Source organism: Globicephala melas, chromosome 4 (genome assembly GCF_963455315.2).
Source record: "Globicephala melas chromosome 4, mGloMel1.2, whole genome shotgun sequence".
NCBI classification, from domain to species: domain Eukaryota; kingdom Metazoa; phylum Chordata; class Mammalia; order Artiodactyla; family Delphinidae; genus Globicephala; species Globicephala melas.
In genome coordinates, this window is record NC_083317.1 from 53,727,211 (window position 1) to 53,753,576 (window position 26,366).

The following is a 26,366-nucleotide window of genomic DNA, read 5'->3' on the forward strand; positions in this document are numbered from 1 at the left end:
AGTAGCCCTGAATACACACGGTGTGACCAAAACACCCACAACTCAGTACCAGTAGTTATATGCAAAAGAGTAAGAAGACACAGCCTGCCACCCATTGCCTGTTATTTATAAAAGAATGCTTTAACAATAAAAGACTGAATTGAAGAAGGTCAGAATATGTCAGATTAAAACTTAGAAGAACTTGGGTTCTTATAACCTCAAGCCAGCTCTGTATATGCTGCAAACTTCTCCTCTTTCCTCTGGCTTCAGCATAATACTAACATTGCTTCCTACTGACGATTTATACTCCAAGTCATGGTGACCACTGTATTATCGGTGCATGTTGTATAATTCGAGGCTATCACATTAGGAATTCCAAAAAAATGGCTGCTGATTCCAGAATTCTGCAGACACAACATAGATAATTTCCTTCTCCCTATAGCGTAAATAGACAAGCTAGAGTCCAGATGTCCTGTCAAGGAACTTATTATTGTCAAAAAATGCAAGAGTTCCAGTCAATAATATCTTTGACATTTCAGAAGAGCAGCTCAGTAGTAGTCCTGCCCAGAATGGTCAGTTCCACAATGCCAACAGAAAAATTGATAGAGGCAAAGAGTTTGTAGGTCAATACACTAGGCTGATGCTACACTTGCCACCTAAAGTGACAGGGGACTGACATTCTCTCCACAGCTGCTTAGAGTCAGTAAGTGAAGCAGTACGAAAAAAAATGGGAAAGACTCTTCTCATCCTATTAGAGCTTATTAATACTTAGCAGATACTCTGACTTCCCACTTCTATCTCTGCGGAGAAATTCCTAAACTCTGAGCAATGTTATTATTCCTTGACTATGATCTTCACTTGGACAGCAAACAATCTTAGATAGTATTTTTGAGCTCCCCCCAAATGAAGGTGATTTAAGTTGCTATTAAATATATTATGGTAGTAAGGTATGAGCACATACTTAGATATACCTCCAACTGTTTTATTTTGCCACAGGGAGATGCTGAAAATTATAATTATCCATGAAAACTTCATAGCAATGGAAAGTTTTCCTGGAAATAAGCAAGTATCCATCTACCTGACAACACTACACTTAAATTATCCCAAACTACCCCTTTTTTTTACCAAATTGAGGAATAAAAGATTTGAATCTAGTTATCCCAACAGTAAACGTGTGTCTTTGTCTTCTTAAAAGTCTTATGAACATTTTATTGTAACACAGGTTGAAACTCATTTCTATGAATATTTCATAATGGAAAGTATGGCTCATGTAAATTTTTTTTCTACTTTGCAGCAATTGGTAAATTGAGTTCAAGATCTTCAGCTAGTTAGCAATTATTCTGCTGCTGTACTTCATGTAGACAATGGCATAGTAAGGTGGAAAGGGGCATTAGAAGCACAGATAACTAATAGGTCTACTTTGGGAAGTGTTTAAATCACTATTAACCTTCCAACTCATAATTTCTTAAAAATTGTCCCTCTGGAATATAATGGTACAAATGAAGCTCAAGAACACATTGGTCACTTAATAACCAGAACTGAATAAGTAATCGAGTTTAATTCAAAATTCAAACCAAAACACCTCTACAGAAGCCCTAAGAACAAGGCATTCTGGGGAACACAAAGGAGGCTGTGTGCCTTAATAAGCTATCACAAATAACTGGAATACAAGGTCCCAAGCCATTTAACTGGAGTGCAGAGGAAGCATTAAAAAAGTGAGAGATCATATTTTTGCAACCACAAGAAAAGTGTTGTGGAGGATTTGACAATGGGAATAAAACCTGGCACAGGGCTTCCCTGGTGGCGCAGTGGTTGAGAGTCCGCCTGCCGATGCAGGGGACACGGGTTCATGCCCCGGTCCGGGAAGATCCCACATGCCATGGAGCGGCTGGGCCCGTGAGCCATGGTCACTGAGCCTGCGCGTCCGGAGCCGGTGCTCCACAACGGGAGAGGCCACAACAGTGAGAGGCCCGCGTACCGCAAAAAAAAAAAAAAAAAAAAAAAAAAACCTGGCACAAAGGGTTTTTCTAGAGATTTGTTTAGCTGGTAATTTATTTCTCAAAATGAGCATGAAGAGAAGGTAATTCATATGAATAAATTAAACTTTTATTAGTCCATGTAATCTTTTCGGCAAAGAACAGGCAGAATCATTCAATTCATGTATTTAATCTTCCTCTTCCTATATCTCCCACTAATACTACCTGGTGCACAGTGTTTTTTTGTTTTTGTATCTAGCTGAATATAATTGAATGGCTAAATGATATATTTTGATATATTCATACTACAGAATAGTACACAGTAGCTTAAAAAACATTTTTACACATAGTTAGACGAATAAACTTCCACAATATATACTGAATGGAAAAGCCAGCTGTTGAATGCTGTATACTGTATCATATTATATATGCCAAAACACTAAGGAGGATTCGTTATAACTTACATAATTATCTTTATCTAAATTCTAAGACCCTAATGCTCAATTGACTTGAACCTCTAGGCAATAACTTTGAAAACTTGGTATAGGCCAACCCAAGGGAGACATATCCTAAGTTCCTAAGTTTACAAGATAGGATTCAAGCCCAGGAGCGGTATTACCCTGAGACAGAGTCAGGAAGGCAAGGATCTCCTGAGAGAGGCGTTGCTCATTCACTCTACCTGAATACCGTATCCAGGAATGACCTGAAAGCAGAGGCTGTTCCCCCCGCTGCATCTGTGGCATTCAGCTCAGCTCCTGACAGGTGCTCTAAAAGACACTGGCAATGTTCACTGAGGAACTGTGAGAGACTATGAATTTCCTGTCTTGAGTCCTTCTCCACCTATTCTCACAACTTGCAAGTACACTGGCCATCATGTGTCCAAAGCATGTTCTATTAAATAAAATCAGAGGAAGGAGAATGATTAAAAAGGTGCTGATAGACCAGCAATTACCAGATAGAGTCTACAGAAGTCCTGTGATCTTCTCCATTCAGAAAAGAGGTCCAAGTTTGGAAAAGTGCAAGAACCCATCACCCTGTCTTGGAGAGTCACAATTCACATACATAAATAGTTAAACACACTAAAAGTTCTGAGAAGTCATGTAGTAACAGAACCTGTTGAACATTGTTTAATTTCTCTCTAAGCTCCACTCATCTGCCCCTTCGACATATCCAAAGGCATCTAAGCCCTCATGTGTCAAAAACTGAACATATGGGTTATATCCCCAAACCTGATCTTCTCAGGTGATGCCTAAAGTGTGCAAGTCATTCATCTAGTGGTGCAAATCAGCAAGCTCAATACCACTTTCTCTCATCCTATACACACAATCCAACACCAAATCCCATCACCTCTACTTACAAAAAGGCTCTCACTTCTGTACACTTTTCTCAATGTCTGCCGTTCCCGTTGTAGTACGTACTACATTATCTCTTACCGGAACTACTGCTGTGGTTCCCTACCCAGTACTTCATGTCCATTCTTGCCACCTGTTAGTATCAGTCTGCCTGGGCTGCCATAACAAAATGCCATAGACTGTGTGACTTAAACAATAGAAACTTTTTTTCTCGCAGTTATGGAGGTTGGAAGTTCATGATCAAGGCGCCTCTTCCTGGCTTGCAAATGGCCACCTTCTTACTGTAGGGCCACTTCTTACTCCTCACATGGCCTCTTCTCTGTGCACAGGCTGAGAGGAAGAAAGAGCTCTGTTGCTTCTTCCTCTTCTTATAGAGACCCCAGTTCTATAAGATTAAGGCCCCATACTTATGACTTCAAGTACTTAACCTTTATTATTTCCTTATAGGCCCTATCTCCACATACAGTCACATTAGAAGTTAGGGTTTCAAACATATAAATTTGGAGGGTCACAATTCAGTTCATACCACCCCCTTTTACTCTAATGTCCAACTGTAATCAAAGTGTTACTTTAAAAATGAAAATCTGATCATGCCACTCTCCCTCAAAAATGGTCTTTTAAAAAAAAAATCATTGATGCTTTGCTCATTCTGGCTTCTGTTTACCTTGTTACCTCCCTGTGTGCGCTTCTGTTACAAAGACCTTCTTTAAATTTCTCAAACACCATGTTTCTGTTTATCTCAAGTCCTTTGTGCATGCTGCTCCATTTCTGCATTGCTGACTTCCCTCTTCTCCTGAGAAGCCTTCTCTGGCCCCCAGATACTCCAAAGCTAAACAAGACCTCCTAAAATAGTCTGCTATAATGTCCTATACTTTTTATTCGTTAGAATTATCTCAGTTAGATATCATATATTTGTGTAATTAGCTGATTAATGTCCTAGTCCATTTGGGCTGCTTTAACAATACAGACTGGGTGGCTTATAAACAACAGAAATTTATTTCCCACAGTTCTGGAGGGTGGAAGTCTAAGATCAAGGTGCCAACACGGTCAGATGAGGACCCCTTCCTAGTTCAGAGCTGGTGTCTTCTTGCTGTGTCCTCACATGGTAGAAGGGGACAGGAAGCTCTATGAGGTCTCTTTTATAAAAGCACCAACCTCATTTATAAGGGCTCTACTCTCATGACCTAAATCACTTCCTAAAGGCTTCACCTTCTAATACTATCACATTGGACATCAGGATTTCAACTTATGAATTGGGGGGGGGGGGATACTAACATTCAGACCATGGCAATCAATGTCTGTTTTCCTTCTAGATCATAAACAACATGAGGCAGCAATCATGTCCATTTTGCTCAACATTGTATTGACAGCATCTTGCACTGTGTTCACCACATAATAAGTAATAGACATTTGTTCAGTAAATAAATAAATGTACCCAGAATTCCTTTAATTTACTTGTAAAAAGATTACAAGGCCTACTTATAAATATTTTGCTTAACCAGTATTATCCAGAGCACACTTCAGGAAACATGCCAATTATCTAAACTTCCCTGGGATAAAGATATGTCCTGGCAAGTAAATCCATAGGAAGAAGGTCACATATCTGCAGATTTGAAAAACAGAAATCAGAATCTGATTAGGAGAATTTTATACACATTCTTGAGATTTTTCAGATGGCTTCTAAAAGGATCTCCTACCCTCTTTCTCTTACATCAACTAATGATCCTGTGATCAAAGTCCTATTTCTCAGGTATAGGGACCCATATGTGTGTGGTTCGAATTAATTATGATACGTTTACTTGGCTCTAACAATAAATTATTTTATCATCTGATTGCTATGAATGTATATGTGTATGATTATGATTAATTAGGGTGCATGTGACTATTTGCCTGGATCTACATATGGAAAACTCCTCTCATTGCACTAGGGGAACTTTCCAAATAAAAGATTTTCTGGAAATTATTATTTGTGCATCAAAGAGTACTTTTTACAAGCTAATCTTAAAGGTCCTGCCAACTCTGAGATACGATTCTACTTTTTGTACTTAAGAACTAACACCTCAAATAGATGCATGATATATTAAGACCCTAGAGAAATATCATCAAGGATGTCTTTGGACAACAAAGGTACTAGAAGATTCATTCATGTAAATGCCAAGAGAATGAAGGTGCTGCCATTCATATAGGCAAACTGAGTTGCACGATGTCTAATTCCCAAATACTAATGCAAATTCTATCTCTCAGAATTACCTAGGGATTCATCTAAAAATTAGTAGAGAAAAATAAAGACTGGAAGTCATTGTAAAACTATGAGTCATTCATATCAATTTATGGTATATTATTGTCCTATATTGAATCAGGTGGCAGAGAGGTCTGGAACTTAAGATCATAAAACCTCACTAATTTGTTTTTCCAGCTGATTGTAAAGTTTGCTTTTATTTAATCCATCAGAAAAGGGCTTGCTAAGCAAATGAATATCATATACAAGATTACAAAGATAATGTTTATCCTTCTTAAGGTAAACTTTTCAAGTACTTCAAACCATTTGCATATAAGCAATTAATATGCTCAATACAAGAGATGCTCGTGTATCCATTAGAGTAATTCCTGTGGGACTACTACTTGGCAAGGCTTTGGATGTGATTAAACATAAATTATATTATATATAAATGGTTGAATACAAGCAACAAACATTTAGAAAAGTTCTGTTTATTTACCAGTTAATAGAAGATCGTTTCATTTCATTATTTCTAACTTCTGCATGTAAAGACGCATATTTACTAGTCAGATCAGATACGATGTCATTTATACTTCTGAAAATTTAAAGTTCAATCTTCTCTAAATATCCCTTAATTCAAAACTTCCAGAAATTCTTACTGGCCGTTCTCTACTTATTCTGAACTAGTCTTCCAATGAATGCTACACCTACAGGGGTCTGAGCCAAAGCAGGCTCTGCAGAAGCAGGCTGCAACGAATGGAGCCTCACCCAGGCACCACCTACTCAACAACAGGTCTGTGTGTCGAAATGATGAGTCTGGTAGTCCTGGATGAGGCCTCCTCAGCAACAGAAAGACCCTCTAAATAAGGTGTCCTTGGGAAGTGTCATCTACCTTATTCACAGCAGTATCTTAAAAGAAAGACTTTGGATGCTTAGTATACCTTAAACTTTAATGACAAATCCTTAGAGTATTCTAATTATAGAAGAGAACGACAAGAATGAAAAGACATGGCTAAGGATGAAAACAAAAATCAGAGAGAGTCTAGAAAGAAAAGCAGAAAGTGGGACTAAATCAAGCTAAAACGCACACCAAAGCAGCTACTGAACTCTTTAGTTCCTGAAAAGATGTACATTTTGACAAACTGAGATATCAACTCCAAAAAACCTGACACCATGTCTCACATATTTAATTGTCCAAAACCATTTCTTCTTTTCTTGGGCATTAACTCAGAGCAAGTTTTCTGGAAAGTCAAAGCAAAACAAAAAATAACACTTTTGTGTTTACCATTCCCTTTCCTCCCTCCCTCCCTCCTTTCCCTCCCCCCTTCCCTTCCTTTCTTCCTTCCCTGCCTACTTCCTTCCTTCCTTCCATCCATCCTTCCTCCTTCCACTTCTCCCTTCCTCCCTCAGAGATACATTATATCTCCCTGAAATGGAAATTGTGCTGCGTCTGTAACATAATGATGAATGAAAGCACCACAAAGTTGATTTTTATATCAGAAAAGGGAATAGACCCAATGAAAATTGTGTCATAAATAAAATTTGTGGAAATGACTTGTAAGTTATAAATGCAAGCATTATTATTCTCATCCAGGGGCATTCAATACATTCCTGCTGATAAAGAATTCCTAAGTGTTCACTAAACTTTTAACGTCTTTCCTGTCACTTATCACTGACAGATGCCATAGGGCATTTTGTCTAAAATTTAATAAAGTCAATGCTCATCAAGAAATCAATTAAGGGCTTCCCTGGTGGCGCAGTGGTTGAGAGTCCGCCTGCCGATGCAGGGGACACGGGTTCGTGCCCCGGTCCGGGAAGATCCCACATGCCGCGGAGCGGCTAGGCCCGTGAGCCGTGGCCGCTGAGCCTGCGCGTCCGGAGCCTGTGCTCCGCAACGGGAGAGGCCACAACAGTGAGAGGCCCGCGTACCGCAAAAAAAAAAAAAAAAAAAAAAAAAGAAAATGGAAACTGAAAGAGGATATATGACTTGTTCAAACTCAAGGAACCAAGTAGAGGCAAAACTGGGTTCAAACTCAGAATTTCTGACTTCGGATAATCTACTTGTCCCATTCACCCATTCTGTTGTCTCTGTACAAGAACTCTATAAGACGTTAGAAACTGTAAGCTAATTTTAGGCACGGTACAAGTTCAGTAGTCTTTAGAATGAATAGTTCAGTACTCCCAGAATTCTGGATTGAGAATTTTGAGTGGGTCCATTCAGCATGAGAATGTCAGTGATAAGGCCTTCTCTTTGAGTTCAATTCCTCTGCATGGAAATCTAAGAATATCAATTTTATCTGGCCCATAACACTTAGGGCCTATACTGAAAATCAAAAGGGTTCTGCTCCTCTAGGCCTGGTTCAAGTGCTGAACTTGTAACAAAGAATCCTGGGCCTCATCCCGAGCCTATTAAATTAGAATCCACGTTTTCGAAAGGTCCCAGGTGGTCCATATGCACATTAAAGTTTGAGAAGCATAGCTCTGGTGTAAATCTCACTGGAATTTATATTCCAGTAGATTCAGCGTCCTGCCACTGTCAGAAGCTTGGGACTGTGGGCCAAAACTCTCCTAATACTATGGTGATTAGATGTAACTCTAGAGTCAGCTTCTCACTTTATACTCACATGTGTGTCAGCATGTTTCCCTCTCAAAGGAATAAGGAGAACACTGTGGTCAGCCAGAGCAAACAAAAGAAAAGCAGAGCTGAAGCTAGGTGACTTGACATTTTCTGCAACAGAATATTGAAGAGAGAGCATAAGAGAATTGGCAGAGTGTTTTAATATATTAGAAGTATCTTTGTTCAGAAATAATGGTTTCTTGATTAATGAATTCCCTTATTACCAAAGGACTGAAGTACTACCTGTTGGTCCCAGTCTTACACAGTCCTGAAGAGTAGCATAAGCTAGTCTGTAAGCATCAACAAAACATATTCCATGAGTCATCTGGAAGCTTCAATATATACTTTACATCTAATTATGATATACTTTCTAGATGATGCATATTATTCTGAAATGGTAATTTGCCTAAGGAAAACAAATAAGTCAGGAGCCTGCATCAGGTTTCAAAAGTTTCTATCATATACAACTAGAAGTTGACAGTAATTCTGGAGATTTCTCTCCGAATCATAAGAGCATAGAGTTAGGAGCAAAGCAGACATCTCACATCACAATGAAGTTGCGAATAACCAGGTGGAGCATCAAGTCCAGGTCCAGCGCACCTTTAGGAACTGATCAAATCTGGTGTCAAATGAACACCAACTAACTGGAAGATCCAAAAGGAGGGGTGTTGCAGTTAACTTCCCACAACTATGATAACTAGACCCTGAATGGTATCCCACCTGGCAGCTTAACCCATTTTCTTAGCAACCAGTGAAATTCATTCTAACTATAACTGCTCATCATGTAAACAACATGGCCCAAATCAAACAAAATCCTGCTTAAATTGTAAAATAAAAGTTATTTAAAGAAAAAGCAGACATGGGAATTCCCTAGTGGCCCAGTGGTTAGGACTTGACACTCTCACTGCCAGGGGCCCCCGGTTCGGTCCCTGCTCAGGGAACAAAGATCCCACAAGCCGCATGGCCAAAAACAAAACAAACGAAAAAGCAGATGTGAAAGGAAAACAAAGCCCCAGGAAGAAGCCTTGATTGATATTACATAATTAATAAACGCTTGTTTAAAGATCGTGAATGAAGGAAAATCAATGAAACAACAATGGAGGCAGTGGCCATCACTACTCCCACGCCAGGTTTCTATCTAGAGTCCTCTTTTCGGCTTTCATGTGTAGGGTATTTTGCTTTCACAGCAGCAATGAGGCTCACCAAAGTCAATGACGGGAAAAAATTGTTATCTTCCAAGCATCACGCTCAAATGGGTAGCATACACAGAATGTATGATACACATTGTTTTAATTGCAGCCAGTTTTAGTGCACTGAAGTGGAATCTGTAATGCAGAAAATTCAGAAGTAAATTCTTAACTGTCACAAAACTTCCTATAGCCAAGCATGTGCCTTGAAAGAGGCAAAGTTTTATCTGTAATTGAAGGAAGGAATGCAAGCCAGGGCACATAAAGGGATACTTATGCAGTAGGAAGATGAGTGTACATGGCACTAGAGTCTTTTGGGGTCATATCAACACACAATTATCCAGGTCACCAGCTATAATATCACCTAGATAATACGAGATCCATAGATATGGATACCTATACCCATATCCATATTTATGGATCTCATATTTTCTAAACACTATGTAAAGCTTTCAAGAGCTATCACAAAATTCAGGATTGGAAAACTGTTAATATCAAGAAATATTTACTGAGAACCTGCTAAGTAGAAGGCACTCAGGAATATCAGTGGTAGAAGTAAGATATCTGCATTAGCTATAAAAGCAACCAAAGTCATGAGTACTTCTTTATGTTCCATTTAAATTACTTTTGAAATTACATTTTGTTGGAGAAAATGATATCCTCACTACCACTTATGCATTTTCACATGAATCTAACTATATCAGTCACAGGATAGTCTTCGTTAAATAAAGAATAATTAGTTCCTTTTCTAAAATGGATGCAATAATTCAAAAGAATAGTAGCCATCATCTCTTGGGGAAAAAGTGAATTAGCAAAAGTCTGTTCGAACTTTCAACATGTGATATTAGTAATGGAATTAAGAGGTAACCTCTTTGGGAAGAGGTTAGAGTTGAAATGGGAGACAAATTTACCAGAAAGAAGAAATCAGAGCACTGGGTGTTTTTGTATTCCAAAGCAGAATAATTATGAAGGCAATGTATTATGATAAAATATCTGTAGCTCCCGTGCAAGTACATAAAGAATTACCAAATTAGAGCAGGTTTATGATTCATCCAGGATAGTGTTAGGTCTCTAAATGTGGTGGCTAGTAAATGCTTACTTGTTGAGCTGAAAAAGAAACCAAACGCCTATCCCTAAGGCTGTACATTGCATATTTATAGTAAAGTTATTCCCCAGTGCAAGGTCTTGTGTCAAAGCAAACATTTTTGTATAGAAAACTGTTTAAAAATCTGTTAATAATAAATCTAAGGTCTAGAAAAGATACAAACCAATAGCCATAAAATTTTAAAATTTTCTTCATGTTATAGGTGTATTGTAAAGGCATGGAAAAGGAAAGAAGGAAAGAGATGTGGGGAAAGAGAGGCAGAAAGGAGGGGAGGAAGAAAGAGTCATTCATGTGCACTCTAGTGCCCCCTGAATTTCTAAATTAAATTCAAAATAAAGGTTTCCAAAATAAAGAAATGCCAGCCAAAATGATTGTTAACAAAAGCGAAATCATCTCTGTTACAAAGTCAGCTTATTATTTTTTTCTAAGTTCAATTCTACAGCCTATAAGTGTGACCACAGAGGACATAAACTTGAAATGAAAATAATGTGTTTATTAGATGTATAAAGGTGAAGCACATTACAGCAGAAGATGACATTGCTGAGAGAAGTAACTTTGGAATGATAAGGAAAAATGAACAGGGGAGGAGAAGAAAAGAACTGGAAGAAATGGAGCAGGAGAACATTATTTCGTGTACATTAAAATTAAATGTAAAAGGATGACAGTAGTTCTGATCTTGTCAGGCTGAGATATTTTGGTGGCAGACAGTAATAGAATTATAAGCAATTTGCAAACCACAGGTCAGCAAGCATGCACATTTCTCCTCTTTTAAGATCGTTAATTCAAGTTTTTTTTTTTTTCATTGAGAAAAACAAACTCCAAAATATCAGTTTCATGAATCCCTGCCAAAATCAGGAGCAGTTTGGTCCCTGCCAACGACAGACAGTTCCTGCAGGCGGCAGGCAAAATCTGGCAATGGCTGCGTTGCCTTTCATGGCACCTCCACTTGACAGCACCCTTCCTGGAGCTATCTTTCGTACAGAATGCAGATTGCCTCCTGCTCCAGGCTTTCTCTCTGATTGAGCAACTGCTCCCTGTCCCCTCCCCTGCCCTGGGTGCAGCCCTCTGGCCTGAGGTTGTCAACTCCACAGACAGGATCCCTCCCTCACCCAGCTCTCTTTCTGTAGGTCCGCATGACAATGATCTGCTTCTACCTCCTCTAGCTAATACCTCGTCCTTGCTCTGTGCCAGGAATGTTGACATATATTAAAACATTAAAAAATACTTCATCCTCAAAACCACCTTATGTGGTTGTTACTATTATCACCCTCATTTTACAAGTGAAGGACTTGAGCACAGAATGAATAATGACTTAGGCAAGTCACACACCTGGGAAAGGATCTGCACTCAGGGAAGTCAGGCCCTAGACAGTTCTCTCTCTTCACAATGACATTATATAGCACCTGTTTCTTCTCAAGTATTCATTCATCAAACCATCATTTATTTTAGCATTATTACATGCAAGTTACTGTGCTAGATGCTAGGGAGTATATCAATGAGTAAAAAAGATACAGCACTTTTTCTTGGGGAGCTAACAGTCAACTTGGGGTGACAGACAAAGGACAAGCGAACCAGTATAGTGTCACTACTGTGGAAGTGTTCTAAAGGGAAAAAACAAGGTTAGACAGAATAACAGCAATTTTCCAAATCTGCTAACGAATAGTCCTCATATTATAAAGCTGAAAACTATATATTAAGGGAGAATTAAGAATTAGTAAGGATGTAGGGGAAGGTGCATTTGTGGGAAGAACTGCACTTAATTCATTTTCTCCTTTTCAAAAGCACAAAGGGAAATAGCAACCAAATAACACAATATACAGAGTGTCTGTTTTTCAATGAAAAATGCCAAGTAAAGAGGTCTTTGTATTGAAATCCACATAGCATTATCCTCCACTTCTGAAGATTTTTCCCCCTGCACAAAACGGCAGACGGATTGCTCTGTTTCTGTCACCCAAAGGCACGGGTAACAGTGACATCTAGTGGCACACAGTGATATAGGAGGGTGAGACAGAAATGCTCAGTGAGAGCTGAGAGCAAAACCTGGGAACTAGGGAGCTACATTTAAAGTTTCCTGATTTATGTGGCAACAAAACTGTATTCCAATGGAATCAGTGAGTCCTGTCTCCAAGAAAATATTTTTCTGGGTCAACATTTGGAAAAGTCACTTAATATTCACTGCTGGGTAATGAGAAGCCGGTAGTCAAATCATACCACCTCGGTCTTGGAATTGGAAAGGTGGCAGCAGTATTACTGGGATTTTTTTTTTTTTTTAAGCATTATCAATCTGGCTGCAAGAGGTTATGCTTCTCAGATAGGATAAAGGTAGCTGAATACACTTCTGAATGCCAACCCTAAAAATTATCCAAAGATATTAAATTTCACTTTTCTTTCTTTTATTGCTGTACTGATTATTTTCTCCTGTCAACAGAAGAGGCCACCTCAGGCTACTCTCTAGCAGCTGAAACTCTGGCACTCAGCCCTTTGGATTACACCTATGAGCTACACCACTCTGCCCTTCTCTGCCTTGGGTGCCAGCCACAGTAGCCTTTTGTCTGGTTGCCAGGTCAATAATCTCTCTTGGCATCTGCCTTTTTCACCCCTTCCCTCCTCCTCCCCCTCCATCAAGAAATCTAATTCCAAGTTGGCAGGCAGAAGGTCAGAAATCTTTGAAAGCTGCCATTTCCACTGCCCACACTCAGGTCTCGCCTCTGCACATACTGCCAGATGCCAACTTACGTTTCTCCCTCCTCCATAACCTCCTGTATCTCTGCAGTGCCCAGGTTGTCACCTGAATCTTGCCCTCACATCTGCTTCCCTCCCCTCCTTCAGCAGCAGGTATGTCTTTTAATAGTAACGTCCTGCCATGTCTGTCCCAAAGGCTCAGCACATCTTGTCATCCGTCCTGGGATCAGCAGCCTCTTCAGAGTTATCGACTTTGGGACTTGCCTCTGTCAGAGGTGTCCGGAGGCCTCGAGCTGGCCCACAGCATCTGGGGAAAGGAGAGCTGACAGCGTCTTGAAACCCACACAATCACATCTCTGAAAAGTGGGCCAAGCTAAAGCAAACGATTGCAGGCTAGTGTGACAGAAAAGACAAAGGACAAAGTCACACCGAACCCCAATAGATGACAGTTTTATTTCTTTATATACTTTGAAAAGACATATTCAGGGCTACTTTATTTATTTATTTTTTTAACATCTTTATTGGAGTATAACTGCTTTACAATGTTGTGTTAGTTTCTGCTGTACGACAAAGCTATATGTATACATATATTCCCATATCCCCTCCCTCTTGCGTCTCCCTCCCACCCTCCCTATCCCACCCCTCTAGGTGGTCACAAAGCACCCAGCTGATCTCCCTGGGAAGCAGCTGCTTCCCACAAGCTATCTATTTTACGTTTGGTAGTATATATAAGTCCATGCCATCTCTCACTTCGTCCCAGCTTCCCCTCCCCCCTCCCCCTGTCCTCAAGTCCATTCCTGTCTTTATTCCTGTCCTGCCCCTAGGTTCTTCAGAACCACTTTTTTTTTTTTTTTTAGTCAGGGCTACTTTAGAACAGTCTTTTAGCAAAAAAAAAAAAAAATTAAATATCTGGCATGATTTTTGCCAGCTATGAAATGAAAGAATTTTTTTAAACACATGCACTGGGAATTTTATACCTTTTTTTGTTTTAGAAAGGGGATCATGTCAATGTTCAATTTTTAAACTGCAAATTGTAGAGAAATTATATTCTGAAAATATAGGACTTTCATCTCACTTGTTTTTAAACACTTATAGCCACTGCGCTATCACTATCAATTCTCCGCCAAAAGAGCAAAGTCAGAGCTACCTAAAAAGGGAGCAAAATAAAACGAGAGCAGAGAATTCCCTGGTGGTCCAGGGGTTAGGACTTGGAGCTTTGCTGAGGCCCAGGTTCAAGTCGGGGAACTAAGATCCTGCAAGCCACACAGTGTGGCCAAAAAAAAAAGAGAGAGAGAGAGATAGAGAGGGGGAGATCAAAAGGCAATTATTATCTACCATAGAAATATCCATTGAGCAGAAGCTGAAAAAATGACTCCAAAATCTGTGAAACTAGGAAAATGTTTACTTGTAGCAATTCAGAAAAGATGGATAAATCACTAACTAGTAAGAAAAAGTGAAGTTACAAAAAAGTCTTTGTAGTATACTTTAGAGATATTATTACTTTTGTGTTGCTCTGTTATACATGTAACGTAGTGTTCAGACTTGACAAAATTATTTTAACTGGGGTATATTGTATTAAGGTGTTTTTTTTTTCTTCCAATAGCAAAGCAGGAACCAGAATCTAACATTTTGATTACCAATCCAATGCTATGTATACATTTATGTAGAATTTTTAAATATTAAAAGAATGTGTTATAGTAAATAGATGATTTTATGAACTGAATTGTGTCCCCCCAAATTCATATGTTGAAGCTGTTAAGTCCAGTGTAATGGTATTTGGAGGTGGGACCTTTGGAGATGAGGTCATGAGGGTGGGGGCCCCATGACAGGATTAGTGTCCTTATAAGAAAAAGAGAGAGACCAGAGCTCTCTCTGTCTCTCCACCACATGAGCACAGCGAGAAGATGGCCCTGGGACTAAGGCAAACCAGGAAGAAGATCCTCACCAAGAGCCAAATCTTCGGGCACCTTGATACCGGTCTTCCCAGCAGCCAGAACTGTGAAAAATGTCTGTGGTTTAAACCATCCAGTCTATTGTATTTTGTTACGGCGGCCCAAGCTGACTAAGACAGATGACATCTGCCTCACACACTTTTCCATTTCTAAAATAAATACAACCATAATCATGGAATCCTGACTATGCACCACTAAATCAACTAAATCACCTGATCTACCAAAATTGGCAAATGATTGGGAGAAAAGGAAAACTCAGCCCTTTAAAAGGAAGCAGGTAAAGAGTAGAGATGGCACCGTATAACCCTCTTTCATGGAGTGTGTAAAACGAAGAAAAGAGAATATAGAAACAGATTGAGATGAAGAACGAGGTCTGGAAAGACTGACAATGATCACAAGGTTTAGATTTCACATACTGAGGGCCCAGGGATTGTGTTTGGAACTTGCTTTGTCCTCACCATGTTTTATTTGTGTTGCTAAGAAGATATTCAGCTTAAGATGACAGGAAGCCAGTACGTCATCCAGGGACTAACGCTAGAGAGAAAGGCGTATGGAATGAACAGGCTTCTGCAAGCTAAAAGAACAATGGAGGGTTTCTCCGTCTTTACAATGTGAGTGATGGATCGATGGTGAGTGCTTGCCTAAGGCTGCAGCTCTCAAAGACATTTTTCATTATTCTTTTAAAAGTGGTGCATCAAAATAACTCTCTGACTCAAAAACAAAGAATTCACTGAAACTGGTTACAGTTTGGTTGAAAAAGAAACCACCATTCCAATATACCTGAGTTGAAATCCATTGTTTCCTGGTTATGTGACCTTAAACCAAGCAGTTAGCCTCATTGAACCTCAGTTTCAATCTTTAGTCTAGAGATAATACATGTCCGCAGTCTCTTACCTGATATCCTTGGGATCAGATTTCAGAATTTTTTATAATGTCCCAGACTCACAATGTTTGGGACAGCAATTAGTAAGCAAACATATTGATATTCCTTCAGAAAAATGAAGTATCAGTAATCTACTAGATGAGAAAAATAAAATTTATTAACAGTTTTCTGGCAGTTCAAGTTAGGTGTTGTCACCAAAATTACAAAAAGAACTTTCCAATTTAGAGCTTTCTGGATTTTTGAATTTGGGGAGGGCAACCCATAAATATATTCATCCTAGAGTGATTGTGAGGAATAAATGGTGGATAAATGACATATGGTGGATAGACAAATAAATGACATATGGTGGATAGAAACTCAGAAGATTATGTAGGATGGATTACAAATGAGAACCCAAGGAATGCAAGTACAAGGGAGATCTTTCCTGAGCATAAACTCCCTCTCCTAAGATAACCAACATCCAGTTGCCAAGTGACCTGAGAGGCACACTGAGAAGGTACATAGATCCCCCTTCTTCCACTCAGTATTCCCTCTTCAGACCTGTATTTCCAAGCCCTAAGGGAGCCGGCCCTTCTGCAGTTTGGGGAAGGAAAGTGCATATCAACAGTGTTTTCTTTTTTAACACTCCACCTACCTTCTAACTCACTTCTCCCTCTGTGGGCCCCCAGTGAAGAGGAAAGAGCTTCGTGCATTGCTTTACAGTTTTAAAAACATGTTGCTTCCATTGAGTTCTTTAATCATTACACCAGCTGATGACAGGCCTGTCGTATTAACCTACTATTTGCAGTTAGTATCAGGATCTAGGTTCCAAACTTTCTGTATCCCCTTCAGATGGAAGACATCATCCCAGGATCCCTCCTAGGGTCCCGAAGACCTCTCTCTTCTCAGTTCAAAGCCCATGTCTGCTTTTCCAAGCACTAGTTCTTATCTCTAATCTGAAGAATGCTTCCAATCCTGTCCAGTGACTCATTCAAAAACATCCCACATGCATCCCCTCCTCAATCCCCCTAGGAATCCACCTTTCCTGCACTCTATTACCATGGGTTTTACAATAGAAAATTGCTTTACAGTCCTAGCAGCAACAGCAGCCATTCAGCTACCACAGTGAGCAGAAATCTGTTCTTTCATGGTTCCTATGCAGCTTAACAAAAGTCATAGACACAGATATTAAATCTATCATTTATATACCCCAAATCACTACATAGAGATATAGCTTGATTTGAATCTAAATTCTAATTTTTAAAAGCCCTAGTGATACTTACTAAGATAGGGGTTTAGGAGAGTGAACAATTACCATGGAAAAGCAACCACCCACACAAATATCTTATGACTCAGACATTATACTTCTTAAACATCTTCTTTAAAAGAATATAGTAAGTCAGGACAAGAGTCATCATTTCAAATACTCCAGTAACTAATAGCAGGCCTGTTACAGTTGCTGCACTTTTGTTTAAATTCAGAGCTCAACAGTTATGCACATGCACATGTGTGTGTATGTTCCTGTGTATTTGCACATGAGCATGTAAGCTTGATGCCTACAACGTACTTAAAAGCGTTAAAATGCAGTCTATTCCTATGTTGCTGAAAGGAGTACTTTTCTAAGATAACAGAGTTATCCAAGTATCTCCTACAAGAAAGATTACTTTTATTATTATTATTTTCAGCAATATAACCATATTCTTATTATTTCATAGGCCATAATTCTGATCTGATACCAAATTGCACCTATGAGCCCACTCACTGTCCCTGTACGTGCAGTGTGTGTAGATTCCGTCGTCACGTTATATAATGCAGTACTATGTGGCTATTGGGTTTCAAAACACCACGTGGCGAACACTTGGAGAATTCAAAATTTTGTTACCATGGGGACAAGATGTTGGTCCTTCTCAGTGCAGTCAACACACTTCCTCGTTCAGAAAAACTATTTCCACAGGAAAATAAATGAGCTCAAAAACTGAAGCTTTTAGTTTTAAAAGAATGACTATTTTCTTAAAGTTCTGTATTTAATAGTGACAGCAGAACTGGGCAAGCAATGGAGAAATATTTAGGAAGCCTTGTTTTCAAACACTTATTTCTGACCTTTGTTTTCCTCGCTGGCTAGTACTAGGTGAAGGAACAGATTTCAAAGATCTCGTGCTGCACTTCTCAAGTGCCTGTCCGATGTGGTAGGTTACTAAGTGGCCATAAATCATTTCTCTTCCTTTTCCTATATTCGTTTGCATTTGACTTTGCAGCTCTTGCCACAAAAAAGTTGGAATCTATTCCGTCACTCCTTGAATACGGCCTGACATTGTGCTTTGTCTGGCCAATAGAATGTGGCAGAGCTGAGAGTGTATCAGTTCCATGCCTTGAGTCGAAGCGCCCTACATTCTTCCACTCTTTCTTGGGATCCTGCCTACTTCTGTGTGAACACACCTGGGCTGTACTGCAGGCAGATGAGAGACGCTGGCTTAGCCATCTCCACTGCCACCCAGTCTACAGCCAGCCAACCCTCAGAAGCAGAGCTACCTAGCTGAAAGACAACTGCTTGCAGACACGTAACTTAGTCCAGTGAGACCAAAAGAACAAACGAACCCACAGAATCATGAACAAAATAAACAAGTGTCTTAAGCCAGTAAGTTCTGGAGTGGTTTATTATGTAACAAAAGGAAATCATATACCATATGCTTCTTTGTTAGTTCTGTCAATTTTGAAGGACATATTTATAAACATGCAGCTGGGTTCTTAAAACCAAAGGTTAGTCTGGAGTGACATGAATGCCTATTAAAAACCCCAAGCAGGTATGCACAAGCATAAACAAATACATTGCCCTCACTCTGACAATATGGACAGCAAATAGTTTCCTTTCATACATGAATTCAGATGATTTTTATGCCTGATTCTGCAGAGTCTGAAAAGAAAATTTAACCCAGATGAACAATCCCTCCCTCTCAATTGCATATTTACTGAATGAAATCACCTTTGCTCTCCCAAGAATAAGATGAGTATACTGCTATAGATTCTATGGAGAACACATACACATACACACACACACACACACACACACACACACACACACACACACACACAATGAAAGAGAAAATCCCATTAATGTGTCTACTGCATGCAAAGGAGATCATCATCCTTATTTTATTTATCAGTGGTAGGTGAAATCTCACATAGTGGATAGTAAACAGTTAAATTTAAAATATCTTGGATTTTTAAATGTTTATCTCTAAAACAGCTTTCCCTTAAAAAAAAATTTATATGTTGTTCTTCAAAGCTTCTTTTTCCAACTCTGTTTATGCCACCTTCCACTCTCTTTTCCTGGCCATGGGGACCCTAGAGCCATGTATTGACCTCACAAGTTGAAGGAACCAGAATCCCTGTGTCACTCTCATAGGGGAGAGCTGCTCTAAAGAGTCATCCAGCACCTGCTTAATGCTGTATAAGCAAGAAATAAATCACTGTTCTGTACATTAAGATTTCAGGGCTTGTAACCACGAACCAGCAAAGCCTACTGTAATAAAGTATTAGGGCATACAGACATGCTGATAGGAATGATCCTGCAGAAAGGAGGGAAGGGCATTGATGCAGGAGAGAAAGGGGACAATTGCAGGAACCCATTTTCACAGATAAGACTAGAGTATGTGAAGCTGGTATACTTGCTGAGGGCGGATCGGCGGTACTGTTTTGGTTACCACTATTCTGGCCCTAAATCACGAGGCAGATCATTGGCTGAGACTGTAAAGGGGAGTGCAAGTATGAGGACTAACCTGATGCTGTAAAACAGTCTTCTCGGGGCTTCCCTGGTGGCGCAGTGGTTGAGAGTCCGCCTGCCGATGCAGGGGACGCAGGTTCGTGCCCCGGTCCAGGAAGATCCCACATGCCGCGGAGCGGCTGGGCCCGTGAGCCATGGCCGCTGAGCCTGTGCATCCGGAGCCTGTGCTCCGCAACGGGAGAGGCCACAACAGTGAGAGGCCCGCGTACTACAAAAAAAACAAAAAAAAAACAAAAAAAACAGTCTTCTCGGGAAGAAGAGAGTAAATGTTGAATGTGAGATGCTCCCATAGGTACTAAATGAGTGTTGTTTTCCTTTAGCCGTGCTCAGCTGTTTGGCCACGGGCTTTATCCAAGTGGAGAGCGGGATCTAATCAGAGTGGAAGTTTTGCCAAGCAGGACTTATAAAATATAACAAAAAGATGAGGCACCACAAAAACAAAGGTGTAGAGAGGCCATGATTATGATGTGGGACCATGAAATCTGATCTGAGGAAAGATGTGAGAGCACGGTGCTATCAGCGAGCTATGTTAGTCAACATGGGCTACCATAACTAAATACCACAGACTGAGTAACTAAAACAAGAGAAATTTATTTTCTCACAATTCTGGAGGCTGAAAGTACAAGATCAAGGTTTCTACGAAGTCTCCTCTCTTTAACTTATAGATCACCATCCTCTCTCCCTGTATCTTCTCAGGGTCTTCCCTCTGTGTGTCTGTGTCCAAATTTCCTCTTCTTATAAGAACACCAGTCTATTGAATTAGTCCCACCTTAATGACCTCATTTACACTTAATCACCTTTGTAATCACCTTTGTAGACCTATCTCCAAATACTGTCAGATTCTGAGTATTGGGGATTGGGACTTCAGAGTCAGCACTTTAGAGGAACACAATTCAGCCCATAACAAGGAGATTGAAATGGAAAAACAAAGCGACGTCCAGGAAATAAGATGCACAAAATTGAGGTTTGGGAAGCAAAGGCCTAGAGTGTGATCAAGAAAATAGATGTCAGGGCTTCCCTGGTGGCGCAGTGGCTGACAGTCCGCCTGCTGATGTGGGGGACATGGGTTCGTGCCCCGGTCCAGGAAGATCCCACATGCCGCGGAGTGGCTGGGCCCGTGAGCCATGGCCGCTGAGCCTGCGCGTCCAGAGCCTGTGCTCCGCAACGGGAGAGGCCACAACAGTGAGAGGCCCGCATACCACAAAAAAAAAAGAAAAGAAAAGAAAAGAAAATAGATGTCAGAGGTGAGGAAAAGACAAAACAGTTGGGGATGAAGCAGTCAAGAATAAGGCACAGAATGAATTATCCTTGTGGATACTGAAATCACCAAGCTTGATGACAGAATCCATAAAGGAGAAAAATACAGTAAACCAAAGTAGAGAAAGTGCTAAAATCTTCCATGAACCTGTGTTTGTGTGTGGGAGGTGTAGGGAGGGAGAGTGGGACAGGTGGGAGGGAGAACAGGAGGCAAGGTGACCAGAGGACAGCTGATGGCTGCAACAAGGAAGGGTATCAGATGGTCCGGTCAGACGGCATGTGTTTTAAAGGAACTGAGATTTGTGGGAAGAAGCAAGGAAAGCAAGGGAGAGCCACATTCTGGAAGAATAAACAGTGAGCAAAGAATACATTACTTTGCCTACAAGTCCAGGAGTATATGGGGTATAGGAGAAAAAGCTTTAGGAAAAGCCAGATTCTCTTAGTACAAGAAGTTGAAGAGAAATTTAAGAGAAGAGATTGAAGATGGGGTATTTTTTTTAAATTACAGACTGAGATAGTTTTTACTGGTGATCAAAAATATCATTCACCTCCCCTTTCAGCCACTTGGAAGACAGGACTTCTCAACCCCATTCTACTTAAGCAGGGACATCTGAATATTTCTGGCAAAGAAATGTGAGACATGACCCATGTTACTTTTGGGCTGAGGCAGTGAAAAGCCCATGTGCAATTCTCTCATTTCACTCTTACTCTCCTGAGGCCGCCAAGAAGGCTTTATTGCCAGATGTTTTTGATAAGAGACTGGAGCCTCTGTCAGCTGCTTCTCTGGGTGACTATGTAGAATGGACTCCTTGCCAACCAATGTTGACCATAAAGATTAAGTGAGAAATGAGCTTTTGTTTTGTGAGGGCCAGTGGTGTTTCTGGGTGTGAGTGTGTGTGTCTGCGTGTATGTGTGTTTGATTTGTCACCACAGTAAAACCTAGTCTCTCCTGATTTGTACACACTCCATGATTGCAGAACGTGCAATGGAAGAGCTGGGAAGGGAGGGAGACTGTGGCTTATCAGCAAATGTAGTCACATTTAATCCATGAGAATAAGGGTCTTGGGCTGCAAGATGGACTGGCAGGCTTGGGAGACTTGAAGTGATTGAGAAAAAAGAAGATGCAGGGTTTGGTGACATCTTAGGGAAAGGCAGATGGTTAGGTGTACTTGTCGCCTCCTTCAATGGGCCTCTCAGGCACATTGTGATGGAGAGACGGGGCATGTGGTCAGCAGTGAGGGGCAGCGGTGAGAGCTCTGTGACTAGCTCCCACCACCCGCAGCATCCTGGTGGGGGCAAAAGGGACATATTACTGTGATTATATACATTTTTTTATTCTAAAGAAATATTTTCTTCTTCTTGGAGTTTCCAAATGTTTCACATAGAGAATATATTAATCACCCCCAAGAAATTCATAACAAACATTTTTACAAAGGTACGGTGGAAGAAATAAGACAGAGAAAGAAGGATGGAAGGGAGATGCATGAGAATGTTCATCATGGTTGTCTCAGGATGATGGGGTTATGTGTGACTTTTGTTTCCTTCTTCGTACTTTTCTGAAATTTCACGACTTCTGCAAAGAACTATAAATATTAAAAGGTGGAAAATGTATCACATAGTCATAGTCAGATTCATTCACTTCTTCACTAATTCATTTAACAAATAAATATTTCTTTAGTGCATGCTATGTGCTTAGCACTTTCACCAGTGCTAGAACGAGAAGCTAAGAGATTATCCAGTACGAACTGTTTACCTGACTGGCTGGAAAAACCCAGAGAGGTTATGAGACAACCTTAGGAAGTCACAAGAGGACTAGAAGAATAGGGATCATGCTCTTCTTGTTCTGGACTCTCCTTCTTTCATCATTTTAACACCAAGAACAAGAAGGATATGATGTGACCAACCACATAATCAAACAGCAGTATATCCCTCAGTGGACATCCCTTCCATTCCCCTTTGAAACATCCTCACATTCTTCACTGCAAAGTTCTGTTTTATAAATACCATTTCTCTGTTCCGAAACCTTTAAAGGCAGATCATTACCTCCCAAATAAAGTTTGGATTTTTTTACCCTAACATTCAAGGCCTTCTCCAATCTGTTTTTTACATACTTCACAGACATTATATTTGGTCTGCTCATTTCTCATGTACAAAAAATAACAAATTTATCTATTATTTGTGCAGTTCATGCTCCATGACTATTCTCAGTTTTTTCCCCATTATTTAGTAATTTTCTCAACAGAAGTACGTGGCAGGAGAGGAAGACAGCCAATCAATGAACATGATTGGACCCTAAACTTTCAATCACAAAGGCTTAAACTCTAGTTTGCTCATCATTTAACAGGTGTGTGATATTAGCAAATAATCTTGGCCTCTTTGAAAAGCCTGTGTACTTCACAGGGCTATTGTTCATTTCTTTATGTATGAATTCTCATGTAATGAGCTTTTATTGCATATTTATTACTCACCAGGCTCTGTGTTAGGTACTATGCATTCATCAGAAGAAGATGGGCATAGTCTCTGTGTTCATGGATCAGGAGTGAGGTGAATGAGGGAGGAAAATGACATGAGATTATCTGTGATTATAATTTTTAAGGAAAAAAATTACAGAACTAATGCTTCTGGGAACACACATTGGAAAATGCAGGTCTAGAAACATGTTAGATTAATCTTCTGTGTGATTTGATATCTATCAACCATAGGTATTCTTGAAAATGTGGGAACACCATAAAAGGTTTTTTTTTTTTTGTGGGTTGAGAAGATAATTTTCCTGGCAGGTGCTGCCACAAAGTAGATCTTTTCCCATTTCAAGAGTGACGTTGCCTAAGCAAAAGATAAGCTTCTGTTTTACTTATAAAAGAAACAAGTAAATAAGTGGGACCACAGAGTATGTGAAACCAGTTATCCAATGCCCAGGCCTCTAGAGTGAGCTAAATCATATGTTAGAGGGCAGGCAAGTCCAGAGAATGTAAACAGAGTGTGGTATCAGGCAACACAAAGAAAGGAAATGCAGAGCATACAAGGAAAGGAAACGGCTGATGATGAAGCAGACAAGGCTAAACTCCCAAAACGGGGGGCTGGAATGGCAGTGTGGAGAAGTGGCAGTGTCAGGACACACAGCAGCAGGGCACGGAGCAGAGAACATCCTTCAGTGAATATGCTTAGGATAAGAGTCACAGAGACACAAAGAAAGAATAGAGTTAAGAAACAGGTAAGTTGGGAAATTGTAAAGCCATTAAGAAGTTCCAAGCCCTCTCAACATCTACCCACTCTACACACAACATACGTAAGAAAAGAACAGGAGAAAGTGGATCAAAAGAGGAACACTGATGAAAACAAGGAGGTAGTATGCCTCAGCACAATTACATTCACTGCCTTGGGTTGTTGCAGCAGCTATAAAGGGTCACCAAAATATGTGCTACATAGAGAGTGTTGCACTGAAGAATAATTCTCATTCCCAGAAAGCAAGACTGAAATGTCGATGTATCCAGGGATGGCTAGAGAGAATTTACCAGCTCTCAAAGTGAGAAAAGATTTTCAGTCCAACTTAAACTCAGCCTTGTGTATTTCATGCTCATTCAACTCCATAGAAAATTCAGTTAAAGTTCATGCACAGGGTAAATATTCTCTTTTGCTGCAAGTCTAAATAAAGAACACTAAAATGATACTGACAAATGTATAGTGGATACTTACATCCCAGTGGACACTAATGATCATTTGATCATTGGCCTGGAACCCAGGCCAAAAACAATCCCCAATTATGCCAGCCTACTTCTCTACCTACTGGCAGGAAAATTTGAATGTATGTGTTTATGGGGCTATAATTTAAATGACTGATGACCCCCACACCACCAAAAAAAAGTACCATTATTGATACAGACAGAGCTAGGGAGTAAAGAGGGAGGACCACCTGTGCAGATAAGGCTACCATGAGACTGTTCATTAAGTCTTTTCCAGGATGAAGAAACCCAGGCAATGAGCTCTTTGAAAGCAGGGCTGATGCCCACTCTTCTGAGCACAACCAACACACAGGACCCACTACAAGACCAAACACCTAAAGCTGTGGTATGTTGGCTGATTGGTGAATTTTTTAAAATGGATAATAGTTTGTGGATTATGCACATTCCTCCAAGTTGTGCTAATCCTTTTACAAAGACCAGAATGACCTTTTTCTACTCCTTTGATACAAATATGCTTATTGAGAACTTCCTATATCCCGGGCCACACACTAAGGCCTGAGGATACAAAGATGAGAAGACCCTGTTTTAGTGTGCTAGGGCTACCACAACAAGGTACCACTGGGTGGCTTAAACAAGACAAACTTATCTTCTCACAGTTCTGGAGACTAGGAGTTCAAGGTGAAACTGTCTTCAGTTTGAACCCTTGTGAGGGCTGTGAGGCAGGGATCTGTTCCAGGCCTCTCTCCTTGGCTCCACCCTGTATCTTTACACAATCTTCCTTCTATGTGTGTCTGTGTCCAAATGTCCTCTTCTATCGGATTAAAGCCCACCCTAAGGACCTTATTTTAACCTAATTCCCTCTGTAACGACCCTATCTCAAAACACAGTCACATTTTGAAAGTCAGGACTTCAACAGATAACTTGTGGCAAGGACATGATTCAGCCCACAACAGACACATGCCCTACTTCAGAATACTCATATGTGATTTCTCAGTGAAGTGCTCCCAGGAAGACCTGGGAAAGCAAAAATATTGTTGCTGTCCAGCACTTGCCTGACAGAGTTCTACTTCCCAGCAATGAGCTTACCTTTCTTCTATTTAAACTGCATGCACAGTAAGTTCTCTGTTAAGAGAATTCTAAGTTCTGCTAACTAGCCCCTCTGCCAGAGAGGCATTCTGTATTTTCAAAATCCTTGTGGAACTAAAAATCATAATGGCTACACTTTGCCAAAAGGTATGCATGCATGTCGGAGATAAAATAGTAGTGAAGTAACTAGGCAGGTCCATTCCAGAAAAAGCAAAATCACTAACTGTATACTATCTGCCCTTCTGCTTTATCTGTATAATTCTTACAAAGCGAGTTTATTCACCACAGGACTCTATTCTCTGTTCTTCGTTTCCAGTCTACACTGGGTCCCCAACTCAGACTTTGAGAATAGAAAGTCCAGTTGCATAAACAAATTTTCTGCTTAAATAATAAGGCTTATAAACTAAAGGCATAAGCATCTTAAAGCAAACTACTCCTAGTTCGCTAATTCAATGAATGATATTTACACAATGTTATTAAGAGCCATTTAGCTACCAAAAAACATTCCATTTGTACACAGCATTCCATTTCAGCCAAACTCATAAAGTGTACTCACTTGCTGCAGAACAGTTGCTCATAAGTGTAGAGTCAATTTCTACTTCTGCATGAGCAATATCAAAAAGGTAATAGAA

The 26,366-nt window shown here is 40.1% G+C and overlaps 1 protein-coding gene across 1 annotated transcript in view; it reads right to left on the reverse strand.

Moving 5' to 3' along the window:
* Nucleotides 1-19,748, reverse strand: part of LOC132597190 (SCAN domain-containing protein 3-like) — a 382,646-nt gene extending 362,898 nt beyond the window's left edge. The window contains exon 1 of the mRNA XM_060297563.1: nt 19,707-19,748. The gene's annotated coding sequence lies outside the window, so the exon portion shown is untranslated. The remainder of the gene's footprint in view (nt 1-19,706) is intronic.
* Between the last annotated feature and the right edge of the window lie 6,618 nt (nt 19,749-26,366).